General features: G+C 42.8%; 1 protein-coding gene across 1 annotated transcript in view; it reads right to left on the bottom strand.

Annotated features, from left to right (window-relative positions):
• The window catches only part of Txnrd1 (thioredoxin reductase 1), a 93,559-nt gene that overhangs the window by 79,398 nt on the left and 437 nt on the right, over positions 1-13,724 (bottom strand). The gene's annotated exons all lie outside the window — the stretch shown is intronic.

Here is a 13,724-nt window from a genome sequence, read left to right as displayed (position 1 = left end):
CCTTTTATTAATTACAATAAAAAATATATTAAAAATTAAAAAAAAATTAAAAAAAGCCAGCAGTGGTGCTGTGGCTCAAGTGGTAGAGCTCTAGCCTTGAGGAAAGCCCAAGGACAGAGGGTAGGCCCTGAGTTCAATCCCCAGGACTGGCAAAAAAAAAAAAGAAAAAGAAAAAAAGAAAGCAAATGCAGCAAAAAAGGAAAAAGGGAGCATGGCATTTATAATTGATTTTTTTTTCAGCATTTCTGTTGGCCAGATTACCTGTTAGAACTGCTAGCTACAGGAGTATCTTTCTAAACTTTTCTCAGAAGCCATAGAGTGTATTCCTGTTTAGAAAAGTCTGGCTCATTTACTTTTATTCTGTTTCCTTTGGTCATGTCTCTGGTAGCCCAGCTTATACCTGGAAGTCAACCAATCTTGCATATATCAGTCTCTGGCAAATAAGAATCCCTGGGATCGATCTTATTATCTCCTTCATGTATATGGAATTCCAATGACTTCAGCAACACAATCTATCTCTAAAGTTAGCACCTGGACTACTTGCCCTCAACATATTATAGGCAAATCTCTGGTGGTCCTTGAGGTCAAAAGTATTGTAATAATATGTTACTTGGGCCAAGAGTGTAGCCTTGTAGTAGAGTGCTTGCCTAGCATGTATGAAGTCCTACGTTCAATTCCTTGGTACCGCATAGGCAAAAAAAGCTGGAAGTGGTGCTATGGCTCAAGTGGTAGAGCACTAACCTTGAGAAAGCCCAAGGACAGTGCCCAAGCCCTGAGTTCAAGCCCCGGGACTGGCAATGAATGAATGAATGAATAAATAAATAAATAAATAAATAAATAAATAAATAAGATGTGACATGCATTTTCTTTTCTTTTCTTTTGCCAGTTGTGGGGCTTGAACTCAGGGCCTAAGCACTGTCACTGGACTTTTTCTCAAGGCTAATGCTCTACCACTTGAATCACAGCACCACTTCCAGCTTTTTTCTATGTATATGGTACGGAGGAATGGAACCTGGGTCTTCGTGTATGCTCGGCCAAACTCCTGGCCCTGGGACTTGCATTCTCAATGGGAGCTAAACTCTAGTCACCTAGGATTAAAAAAGAAAAACAAAATACCTTCCCTTGGAACAAGTGAATTGAACTCAAGTTCCCAACTTCTCAAATATTACAGTAGAGCTGGGCTCTTGTCTAGGATTCTCTCTCTCTCTCTTTTTTTTTTTTTGCCAGTCCTGGGCTTGAGCTCAGGGCCTAAGTACTGTCCTTGGTCTTTCTCAATGCTAGAGCTCTATCACTTGAGCCTCAGCACCACTTCCAGCTTTTTTCTATGTATGTGGTACCACGGAATCAAACCCAGGTCTTCGTGCATGCTAGGCAAGCACTCTATCACTAGGCCAAATTCCCAGCCCCTTGTCTAGGCTCCTCTGAAAGAGAACAAAGACTGTTTTTACTATGAGATTTCCAATTCCACACTTCTTCAAACCAAATGGAGATGAAGAAAAGAAGATGTATTCTGATACCTACTACTGAACAAACCCATCCATTTCCCCTCCTTTCACTGCATGAGGCTACAAATACCTGTTTTCTGTGATGTGGCCCTGAGGAGACAATAATTAGACAATCATTATTAGAGTTCACTGATTATAGTTTTCTGTGCATGATGTCAAGGTCAAGTGCCTCTCAGGGCTAACAAGAGACTCATGAACTTCAAAGCTAAGAAACAAGGAAGCCAAGAGAGCCCAAATGAGGCAAGGCTACACATACTGAAACTACTACTTGTTAGAACTTGAATTTTTGACATCAACAAGTAACAAAATCATCTCAAGTGTGATGATAAAAAGTTTTATAGGACTCCCCTCTACCTACTGACATAGCTTCTGGGTGTGCAGGTTTGTCACATGCATGCTTTGACTGTTGCCTACAGATAAAAGCACACCGACTCATGAAACTAGAAGAAATCCAGGATTTCTGTGGGTCCCATTACCCCTTAAGGAAACTATTCAGCTCAAAGGTAAAGAGCTTCATAAACACATCAGCCTCTCAGAAGATCCCTTTCAATAAAGCAATGATGTTTAACAGTATTTTATTTAACCCACAAGACACATCAAATATTATATTTGGATTTAATAAGACTTCCTCAAGTAAGAAGTTTTTCCATAAAAACCTAAGAAGTGGGAAGCTTAAACAAGCATGATGTAATATATAAACTGAAGGCAAAGATGATTATATACGTGGAGGGATTTTTGTTTGTTTTGACAGCAGTGGGGTTTGAACTCAGGGTCTTGAGCTGGTTAGCCGGGTGCTCTACCAGTTCTTTTTGCTTTTCTTTCTTTCTTTCTTTTTTCTTTCTTTCTTTCTTTCTTCCTTCCTTCCTTCCTTCCTTCCTTCCTTCCTTCCTTCCTTCCTTCCTTCCTTTCTCTTTCTTTCTTTGCCTGAGACCATAGGCAACTATTCCAGAGGACCACCCAGAAACAGTCACGCACAGAAGAATTATAAGGAGGTTTATTGGTACAGCCATCTTCCCCCACCAAGGAAGGAGAAACATGGCAGCTGCGCCCCTAGTCACCACGGGGCTGGCAGTAGGAAGTACTCTGCTAGGTCTGGGTGGAGAGTAGGAGTGCCCACCTATCCCGAAAGGAATAACTGGGCAGGATGGGGTTCAGGTCTGGGAGCAGAGGGGTGCCTTCCACAGTTGCAGCTGGAGGCTACAAGCTGTTCCGGAGATTTGCTGGGAGGGGCTGAGGATCCGAGGTGGGGAGAATGCTAACAGAACAAGACTTGAGCGCAGTACCTGACACTTTTCTCATTGTCGAGAGCTCTACCAATTGAGCCAAATCTCAATCCCAAGCCTTGTTTATTTCTTGTTTTTTTGCTTCTGTTAGAGAGAGAGAGAGAGAGAGAGAGAGAGAGAGAGAGAGAGAGAGAGAGAGAGAGAGAAAGGGAAAGAGAGAGAGAGAGAGAAAGGGAAAGAAAGAGAGGGGGGAGAGAGAGAGGGGAGAGAGAGAGGGGAGAGAGAGGAGAGAGAGAGAGAGAGAGAGAGAGAGAGAGAGAGAGAGAGAGAGAGAGAGAGAGAGAGAGAGAGAGAGAGAGGATCCTGTTCCTTTGGGTTTGTTTTGGCCTGGTCTGGCCTCATCCTTCCTGTCTCTGCCTCCCACATAGCTATGATGACAAGCTGGTGCCACCATGCTCAGCTTTTTATTGATGATACAGGGTGTTGTGAACTTTTTTCTCCTCAGCCTGCTCTCAAACCTCTATTCTTCTGGTTTCCTCCCAAGTATTAGGTCTGCCCAGGAGAACAGCCCCTCTCCACTTCCTTTTCACCTGTCTGAAACCAATAATCACCTGACTGTCAGTCATCTGAGTATGAGTCTGCAAAGGACTCCAGACTGAGGTCACTTCCTCATCTGCTGAGGTCACACCCAGGACTGCCCTGCTCATGCCTCCCTTGGACAGTAAGAGGTTCCCCAGGCTCTGAGATCATTTGCACATCTTCTTAGTCTTGCCTCCCACCTTTCTCTATATAATCAGGGTCAACACAAGTCCCCTCTCTTTCTTCTCTTTTCTTCTCCCTATGTCTCTGCATGCCTCCATCTTGGGCTGCCTCCCAGTATGCTCTTCCCCAATAAACTCTTTTCTGCCTGAACCATGAGGTGGGTTTCCTCTCCTTTCTGGCAAAGCTTACACCAAGTAGCCAGGGTTTCCAGTGTGAACTACTGTGCCCAGCATGACTGTGCTTTTTTAAAGTATACAAGGTATGTGACATGCTGGAAAAGTAAAACAGAAGTACTTGTGGCAACACAAGGCAAAGAGTTCACAGCACATGAAGATAGACTTCTGATGCCAAAACTAAGAAGGACATAGGACTTTTAAGTGCTATGGGGGAAACACTGGGACAGTTTTTGAGCTTTAAAAGGGTTTTTTCACTCTTACAAAGAGTGAAAAATCATTTTCAAATACAAATAACAGTATTTTGAATGTTAATATAATTCTTCAAAATAAGTTCTTCCATGCCAAGTTACTGACTTGCCCACACCAAAAGAAGAGACTGAGTTAAACCTTAGCAGTTACTCAGTTGTGCATTTCAGCAGCCAAAACAGGAGAAAAGTATCTTAGATAATACATGTGAATTACCCTGCATATTGTGTAATCTTATAAAATGCTACGTATTTTTGTCATATATTTTTATTGTAATTAATAGAAGGGTTACATTACATTCACCAGATAGAAGGTGCATTACTTCACAAACACTGATACCCTTTCTCATGTCTTGGTCCCCATTCCCTCTCCCCCACCCCCAATGCTAGGTATTTTTATTAGGAATTACATTTCTTATGCTTACATTTAGAGGCTTAATGTAGAACTTTCTGTGAGTCAGACCTAGAGACTTTTACAGCTTGAAAGCATTTACTGTTCATCTATTCATTTTACATGGGCAAGGGAGGAAACTAAGGCTCAGAAGGGCTCTGGAACAAAACTCTGTTCCAGAAATCTGAGGTAGCACTTGGATTCAACAGAAGTCCTCTGGTTTCAAGATTATGCTCTAGTGGAGTTGTGGCTCAATGTGGTAGAGTGATAGCCTTGAGCTGAAATGCTCAGGGAAAGTGCCCAGGCCAGAGTTCAAGCCCCACAACAGATAAAAAAAATCAGAAAAAAGTAGAAGGAGCATAGCCTAATGGTAGAGTGCTTGCCTAGCATGCATGAAGACCCAGGTTTGTGGCTCAAATGGTAGCTTGCTAGCCTTGAGGAATGCCTGAAGACAGTATTCAGGCCCTGAGTCCAAACCCCAGGACTGGCCAAAAAAAAACATTATGGTCTATAGGTTACTGAACTTATAGACCTGAAAAGATTAGGGGAGTCTGTCAACTTAGCATCACAGGCAAAGGTCAGTGGGCCTACAGCACTCTGCGGGCCATAGCCTAACCCGCTCACCTCCGCTCTGGCATCTCAGAGTTTCTAGGACAAGAGTTAACCTGGCACTAGATATAAGACTAAAACAGTCCTGGATAAGGTCCCCCAGGTGCTGGCAGTCTTCCAAGGCATTTTAAGTGCTTGTTTCTAGGGGAAAACAAAGTCCTTTGAGGGGATGGCAGAATCCTGGCTCCCATCAGATTACACAGGCAGTATGTAGCTCAGCTGTCAAAAAATTTTCTGCCTGAATCAAAATCCCAGCTCCCCATCCTCCATTCCCTAGTTGTCTTCCCTTTACCACACTGGGCCTGAGATTCCTCATTTGCTTGTTGCCATGATGAAATAAGTTAATACATGTTAAAGTACTGGGCCCAGTCCTTGTATCGTTGTGGACAGGAAAAAAAAAAAAAACTACTTACTATGTTTCACAAGAAGTCTCAGAAGTGACAAAGGACATGAAAAGCTTATTTCATCCAGGAATAATTACTTGTGTCTCCCAGCACCTTTAACAACATTTACCACACACATTGTTAGTAACAAATAGAGTAAATGCAATCTAGTGAGACTACCTTAGGCCTATGTCTTTGAAAAGCCACAAGATCATATTTGGGGTGTTGGAAATTCCTTACTGAATGCCATTCTTCTCTTACCTTCATAGTGAGGGCAGTTTTGTCTCTGTGAGTTGTCCCACTGTAACATTTCAAAGTCAGAGGCAAAAGAAATGGTTGAAAGAAGTTCCGAGGAGAAAGAGATTCCTGGGTTGAGCATAGCCAGGAAGAAATCAGAGCAGAGAGAATGAGCTGATGCAGCATGATCAGAAATTTACTGAGCCACTACTACATGCCATGTAGTATCCCATGAAGAACATCTGACTCTCATCCTTCCCTTGAAGGCCAACATAGTAGATTATGCTACACAATATACTACACTGAGGGTCCTCAAACAGAGGTAGGAGAGCCCAAAAGTGTTCACAGAGGTCAAACTCTGGCTACAAAACTGTCATTTGTGCAAGAAGTATTTGCCCAGCAAAAAGGAGAGGAAGGGGCATTTGCTCTGAGCAGAAAAAAAATGTTTAGAAACGTGAGTGAGGGATGCTGGCAAAGTCAAGTGGGATAGGGGGTGGGGGCACCTGAGAAAGGACAGCTCAGGGGGCAAGGGAAACCTGCAGAAGTTCCTTCGTTCCCCAGGGCAAGAGTACCTTTTATTTCATCCAGTGTGGGTGACTTGTTTGCTGAGGAACTCAACCAATGGGAATTCAACAAATGGAAATGGAATTCAGCAATGTGGAAATTTCTTAGCCAAGGTGAAAGAAACCATAAACTACACAATCCACCTTGAAATCTACCCCTTACCTCCCACTACTTAGCTCACACCAAGGGCCAGAGAGTCCATTTTGCCACTGTTGTTAATAAACATTATGCACACTCTTTTTTTTTTTGCCAGTCCTGGGCTTGAACTCAGGGGCTAAGCACTGTTCTCAAAGCTAGAGCTCTACCACTGGAACAAATCACCACTTTCAACAGTTTCTATGTATGTGGGACCAAGGAATCGAACCCCGGTCTTCCTGCATGCTAGGCAAGCACTCCCTGCCCTCCACACTCCTTCTTAAGCCTGCTGCCACTGCCCTGCCCTCAATCCATCTGCTAGACCCAGGCAGGCTTGCATTCCCCTACTTATCACCCCTCCCTACCTCCAGCTGCCTCTTACTGATTCCTGAATGTTCCCCTCTGCTTGACTGAGGGCCAAATTCCAGCTCAGCTTTCCTTTAGTTCTAGTTCCTGGATGGATCTCCCTCCTCCCCAGAGCAGCCTGGCCAATTCCTGAGGACATTCTGGAAGACCTCTGGGAACCCTACTGAACCATACAATGAAGCCTCACTTCCTGTCCTCTCTACCGGAATGATATCCCTGACAAGCTAGACCAGGGCATGGGAGCTGCTGACTCCCCTTACTCCTTCATCTCTCTATACACAAAGAGTGGAAATCGAACTCCTGCTCTCCTAGGTGAGACCACTTCACTAGTCCTAGAACAAACTTGATGGTGGAGAGCACTGTACCCACTTCAAAGCAACCATGCGGTAAAGTGCTCAGTGCAACAAGGAGCAACATGTGACTAGATCTTCAGGCAGCAAGCCCTCCAGTGCTCACAGTGATTCTAAGCCTTTTGCAAGCTGTTCAACATACTGGAAAATGAATCTGGGAAACATAGTCAAGGGAATTAAGCATCTGAAAATACTTTTAAGAGGGCTGAGAATGTGGCTTAGAGGCAGAGTGCATGAAACCTTGGGTTTGATTCCTCAGTACCACTTAAACAGAAAAAGCCATGGTTCAAGGGGTAGAGTACTAGCTTTGAATAAAAAAAGCTCAGGGACAGTGCTCAGGCCCTGAGTTCAAGCCCTGGGACTGGCAAAAAGAAATAATAAAATACTATTAAGAGCACCAACTAGCTCACATATACTCAGGAGGCTGAGATTTGAGGATTACGGCCCCTGGTTCCCCTCTCAAAGCTTCCATAAGACTCTTATTATGGTGTGGCTCAAGTGGTAGATCACCAACCTTGAGCAAAAAAAAAAAAAAAAAAAGCTAAAGGACAAGTTCAAGCCTTAGTACTGGCAAACACACCACCACAGAAATACTATTAAGTGAGCCAGTATTTCATTACTACAGTGCATATGCACCATCTCAGGAAAAAAAATTGCAAAACTTGGAAAATGAAGGAGGACACAGTCTGAATGTCTTCTCCATGCCATAGTTTAACAAGTCCACGTAAAGGTCCTTTGACTCTTTAGTGGAATGCACGGTTCATCTGATTGGACTGTTTGCTACTTTATCAGTAACTGGTACATTTCTGCCTAATAAGCCCAAAGACTATAGTTTTATTATCCTGTAGGTTATTAACCTGCTTTGTACCTACTAGCAAAGTCAATTCAGCATTTCCTTAACTATGTAAATCTCCATATCTTGAATTCTTTTTTGCCATCCTACTGGTTCCTTCCTTTTACTGATGAATTTAATAAAGGAGTAAAGTTTTACACATATTTATTTTAATGCTTTGAAAACCTCATTTAACATGTGTAATGACACATTTGACACATTGTCCACAACCAGTTCTCTGCACAGTGTTGACAAAAAAACTACTCTCTGTTCTACTACTCCTCCTATAGGTTCACAGGGACTTTCTCTTGCCCCGCCACTGCCACACTGCCATGACATGTTGACATGTGCCAGCTTATCCTTGTTCTATACATCTTGTGGTTTAATTCAACTGTTACTAACATTTGCACACTGGAAAAGGGCACAAAAAAAAACCAGTATGGGTAGGGCTCCCACACGGCTCAGGGAAGCTGACTGCTGGCCCCTCAGCTCACCCCAGACCCTGCCACTCCCTATGGCTTATCAACTGTCCTCACCTATGGCCTCTGGTTCTCCTCCCACGTTATTTCTCCACCTGATGCTCAGCTCAGTGTTTCCTCTACCAGATATGAAAGGGAACACTTCTAAGTGTGTGTATGCACACCTCCTACAAACACACTCACTCATGGCAAAAAAAAAAAATGTCTTTCATGCATGAATCCAAGTTGGTAGCACATTTATAAGATTGTGAACACATCTGAAAGTTGAAAGGTGAAAACCACTACACTATCATTTAAATAGATAAGTTGTTTTTAGCATTCACTAGTGCTCTCTGTTAGACACTTACAGTTACAGATGGGTAGACTAGTTGCTACCAGGGTGGACAGAGAGCTCAGCACATGCTCTCTGATGCTTTGTAAGAGAAAAGACAACACATCCAGATTAGTGATTCCTTCTTCCAGAACTTAAATCAATCAATCAGTCAATGAAAAATACTTTCACAACAAAGTAGTTTACAAGTTTGAAGCCAGAATTGATGGCATACACTAAGGCAGTAGAATAAAAAGGTCAAGGCTGCCAAGAGTTTGGCCTAGTGGTAGAGTACTTGTCTAGCATGCCTGAAGACCCAGGCTCAATTCCTCAGTATCACATACATAGAAAAAAAATGAAGTGGTGCTATGGCTCAAGTGGTAGAGCTCTTCTAGCCTTGAGAAAGTCCAAGGACAGTGCTCAAGCCCTGAACTCAAGCCCAGGACTGGCCAAAAAAAAAAAAAGTTCAAGGCCACCCCAGATGACATTTAAGGCCAGCCTGGGCTATAGATTTGAAGTCTTGTCTCAAAAAAAAAAAAGTAAAGAATAATACTTATGCAAATACAGATACCAATACAAAGAAGTAAACACTTCAGCATGAAGAGCCAAATAATGGACAGACTTCTGTTAAAATTTCATCATTAAAAACATAATTGTTAGCTGGGTGCCTGTGGCTCATGCCAAGATCTGAGGATCGAGGTTTGAAGCTAGCCTAGGCAGAAAAGTCTGTGAGATGCTTAACTCCAATTAGTCATCAAAAGTTGGAAGTGGAGCTGTGGCTCAAGTGGTAGAGCACTAGCCTTGAGCGAAAATGCTCAGAAACAAAACCTAGGCCTGAGTTCAAGCCCCAGGACTCCCATTAAGAAACAAATATCTCTTTCCACAACCACCCAGTAAAGCATGCAATACTAACAAGTGAATGGAAATCCCTAGCAATACAGAAGGCTTTTTGGCTCTACCCCCAGTTCCCTATTTCCTCTTCCTGTCTCAGACTCAGAACTCAGTGATCAGCTTCCATGATCCCCAACTGTTCTCTGTAACCCAGCCTCAGCCCTACTGCTGAGGATTGGTACTCTGCCCTGAAAAAGATGGGCTGACTGACTGAAGCACCTCACTGCAGTGTTCCCACACTTTGGTTCTGACTGGATTACCCGAGGCTTCCAAATGCTGTGTCTTGGCCCAATCCTGGAGACTGAGATCAGGAAAATTAATTTTTAACTTAAATATCCCCAGCCTGAATGTAAGTCATTGTGACCTTTGGACTTCCCTTTGGGAAACACTCTCTGTTCCTTACTGGTTTAACATAGCATCAGTATTTGGGGTATTACTCATTTTAAAAAGAAAAATTTTCCTTTTCCAGGTTCCAGTAGCTCATACCTAGCTATTCGGGAGCCTGAGACTGGAAGAATCACAGTTCAAAGTCTGTGAGTCTTGGGGCCAGGAGTTCGGCCTAGTGGTAGAGTGCTTGCCCAGCATGCATGAAGACCCAGGTTTGATTCCTCAGAATCACATATACATAGAAAAAGCTGAAAATGGTGCTGTCCTGTGGCTCAAGTGGTAGAGCTCTAGCCTTGAGAAAGCCCAAAAAAAGTGAGTCTTTCCTAATAGCTGGCAGATACCTGCCATTCAAGCTTCATGGAAGGCTGATACTGGGTGAAGCACTGTTCTAGTCCAGGCCAGAAAAGTCCATGAGACTCCATTTCAATGAAAGAAGCTGGATGTGGTGACACACACAACTGCTCTAACAGCTACAAAAGGAAGTAAAAAACAGGTGAGACTACAGTCCAGGTGCAGGCATGGGAAGAAAACCAGATCCTATCTCCAAAACATCCAGTGCAAAAGAGGTCTAGAGCTGTGGCTTATCTGCAAAGCACCTGCATAGCAAGCATAAGGCCATGAGTTCAGAACTCAGTACAGCAAAAAGAAGCAAAATTGCCCTTTGCCAGGTAGACCCACTTACTGTAAGGTAGTATACCAAAGACTACAGGAGACACAGTCATAAACAAGGCACATTCCTGATTCTCAACACTCCAGCAGGAAAAAATGTTTACAAGCTAATTAAAATCAAATGGAACATGCTGAGGCAGAAATACAGATGAAATGCTAAACCCTTCCTGCCATTCTCCTGAAATAGCTCAGACCCATCCACTTTTATGATTACACACCATGACGCTGCATTTTCTCCATTTCACTGTACCATCTACAAGGGCTGGGATCATGTTTTGTTTACCTGTGAGTCTCCAATGCCTGAGAAATAACAAACAAATGTTTTGTAGCAGACGCATTCAAGCGAGACAGTCTTCCTCATTAGCAACTTGGGCCAGATTGTAAGATGCCTCACATTACATTCTGGTTGCTTATTTAAGATATCCGTTTCTTGAAACTGTGCCACCTCATCCTACATGAGAAAATATCATATAGTCCAGCATTTAACTAACTATGGTAAATAGATTCTTAATAGTACTCGGAGAAGGTGGCTTCTAGGGTGCTCATAAGTGATACTCAAAAGACCATGTCTTGTGAAAGGGTATCAATGTACATGAATTAATGCACCGTCTATCTGGCAAATATCATGTAACCCTTTTATTAATTACAATAAAAAATATTAAAAAAAAGATTGTGCCTTATATCTAATTAATAATCATGTGATTTTGTTTCATTATATACATTAAATGTACGTGAGAGCAGTGAAAGAAAGGCAAGGAATTTAGAAAAAAAAAAAAAGACCATGTCTAAGGGTCTAACAGTCGTTGAGTGGATTTGATCAAAGTATATGCACCTTGGTATATAATCTTAACAAAATCCCTCATAAAGAGCAGATGTCCATAGTGTGTGTGCGTGTGTGCATGCATGCTTGCACGTGTGTATGTGTATGTATGTGTGTGTGTGTGTGTGTGTGTGTGTGTGTGTGTGTGTGTGTGTAGGACACATTTCTAGAACAGAGGCAGATGTAGGGGTTTATGTCTGTAATCCCAGCTACTTGGGAGGCAGAGATTGAGAGGATCAAAGTTTGATAGCAACTTGATAGCAAAAAGTAAGCATGGCCTGTCTTAAAAAGAGTCCATACTTGTCTGTGAAGTAGGATAACCGTTGTCTGAAGCTGACCCAGAGAGGAAAAACACCAGATTCTACCTGAGAAACAAATGAAAAGCAAAGGTCCTGGGGCTGTAGGGCCCAGTGGTACAGTGCTTACTTACATAGCAGCAGGAGGCCCTGTGCTCAAACCCTAATACCACCACAGCAAAGCAGAGCTTTCGCAAGATTAATACTTGAACTTAGATTTAAGTTTCAAAGAACAAAGCAGAGACAGGCTCTAATGGCTCAAGCCTATAATCCTAGCTACTCAGGAGGCTGAGATCAGAGGATCCTAGTTCCAAGCCAGCCTAGGCAGGATAGTCCATGAGACTCTTATCTCCACCAGAAAACTAGAAGTGGAGCTGTGGCTCAAAGTGGTAGAGCTCTAGCTCTACCTCAGAACAAGGAATTTCATGGACAGGACCCAGTCTCTGAGTTCAAGCCCCCATAACCAAAACAAACAACACAAAAAGTAAAGCAGGTAGCCAAGCACTAGTAGCTCACATCTATAATCCTAGCTGCTACTCAGAAGGCTGACATCTGAAGTTGATAGCCAGATCAGACAGAGAACTCCATGAGCCTCAATTAGAAAAAAAAAAAAAAGTCAAACTGGAGGCATGGTTCAAGTGATAAAATGCCAGCTATAAGCAAAGAAGCTGAAAGAAAGTTTAAGGCCCCGGGACAAAAACATGAGAAGGGGTAGCAATGCTTGTTAAGTAATGCACCTTCTATCTAGTGACTACAATGTAGCCCTTCTATTAATTACAATAAAAATATATTTTAAAAAGAAAGTTTAATTCCCTGAACATACCCCACATGGCCCCCACAAACCCATAGATTAAGCAGGTGCAACTGTTCTGTGTAGGCTAAGGTACAGCTGAAAGATAGAGTGTTTGCCTAGCAAGTACAAGGCCCTGGGTTTAATCCCCAGCACTGAAAAAAGAACAAAAAGAAATCGAAAGTGTGGTTATCTTTGGTATGGGAGTAAGACATTAAGGGGCTCCTGGGATAGTGGCAAAGTGCACTTCGTAAACACTTAGCAAGCTGAATTATGATAAATGGATTTTCCTCTCTATTATAGTATACTTCAAGTGAAGGAGTTGAACGGATAACTAAAATGTGGCACCTACATACAAGGAACAATATTTAGATTTAAAAGGGAATATAATATAAATGGAACTTGAACACATTATACAAACTAAAATACACTAATCACACACACGCATGGTCAAGTACAGAATGATTCCATGCAAAGGAGAAATTAAATGTGGTCAATTTACAGAAATAGTAAGTGAGCAGCTAGGTGTAGGAAGAATGGAGACTTCTTTTCCTGGCATGGTTTCAGAATATCAAGGGGAAAAAGTGGTGGCCATCCGTCTACTCCACCACAATGTGAATACACTTAACTGTTAAACACACTTCAACATGGTTGATTGCAAATTTCATTATGTTAGGCCCTGAGTTCAAATGCTGAAAATACCTTCCCCTTCTCCTCCCCCCCCAAAAAAGGTAAATATAGTTAAAGAAAAAAATCAGTAAATAAAAGGTATTCTGTGGGTATCAGGAGAATCCTGGGCATGCTTCACAAAAGGCCTAGGGAGGCAGGCACCTCTTTAAAACCCTTCATTATACTGACAACTCAAACGACGGCCACAAATTAATTGCTCCTCCACCACTCCATCCACCATCTCTATCCCAAGTCCTCAGCTCTAGCAGGACAGAAATCCTCTATCCCTAGATGAGTCTGTCCCTTTAAACACCTGCCAACCCTCCTTGAGCCTACCCTTCCTCCGCTTTCCACCACCTGCTGCTTGGTGAGCACACAGTGAGCTGGACAGAAACACTTTCCACAGCAATTCTTAATTCCAGCAGAAGCAAGGCCCTTTTTTGAGTTCTCTAGAAACTCAACTTGCTCCTCAACTCTCTCAACTTGCTCCTCTGTAAAACCAGGTTGAGGAAAAAACCATCCTTTGGGTTGGGGCAGCCCCACCACCCTCTCCACGCTTAGTGACCACTGGACGGTACCACCACCTGGGAAGTGCATGGAATATAGAGCAGGGCGGCCCCAGGGGAAGCCAGAGC

Source organism: Megascapheus bottae, chromosome 2 (genome assembly GCF_031878675.1).
Source record: "Megascapheus bottae isolate mThoBot1 chromosome 2, mThoBot2.hap1, whole genome shotgun sequence".
Taxonomy (NCBI): domain Eukaryota; kingdom Metazoa; phylum Chordata; class Mammalia; order Rodentia; family Geomyidae; genus Megascapheus; species Megascapheus bottae.
This window is presented reverse-complemented; position numbering and strand designations above follow the sequence as displayed.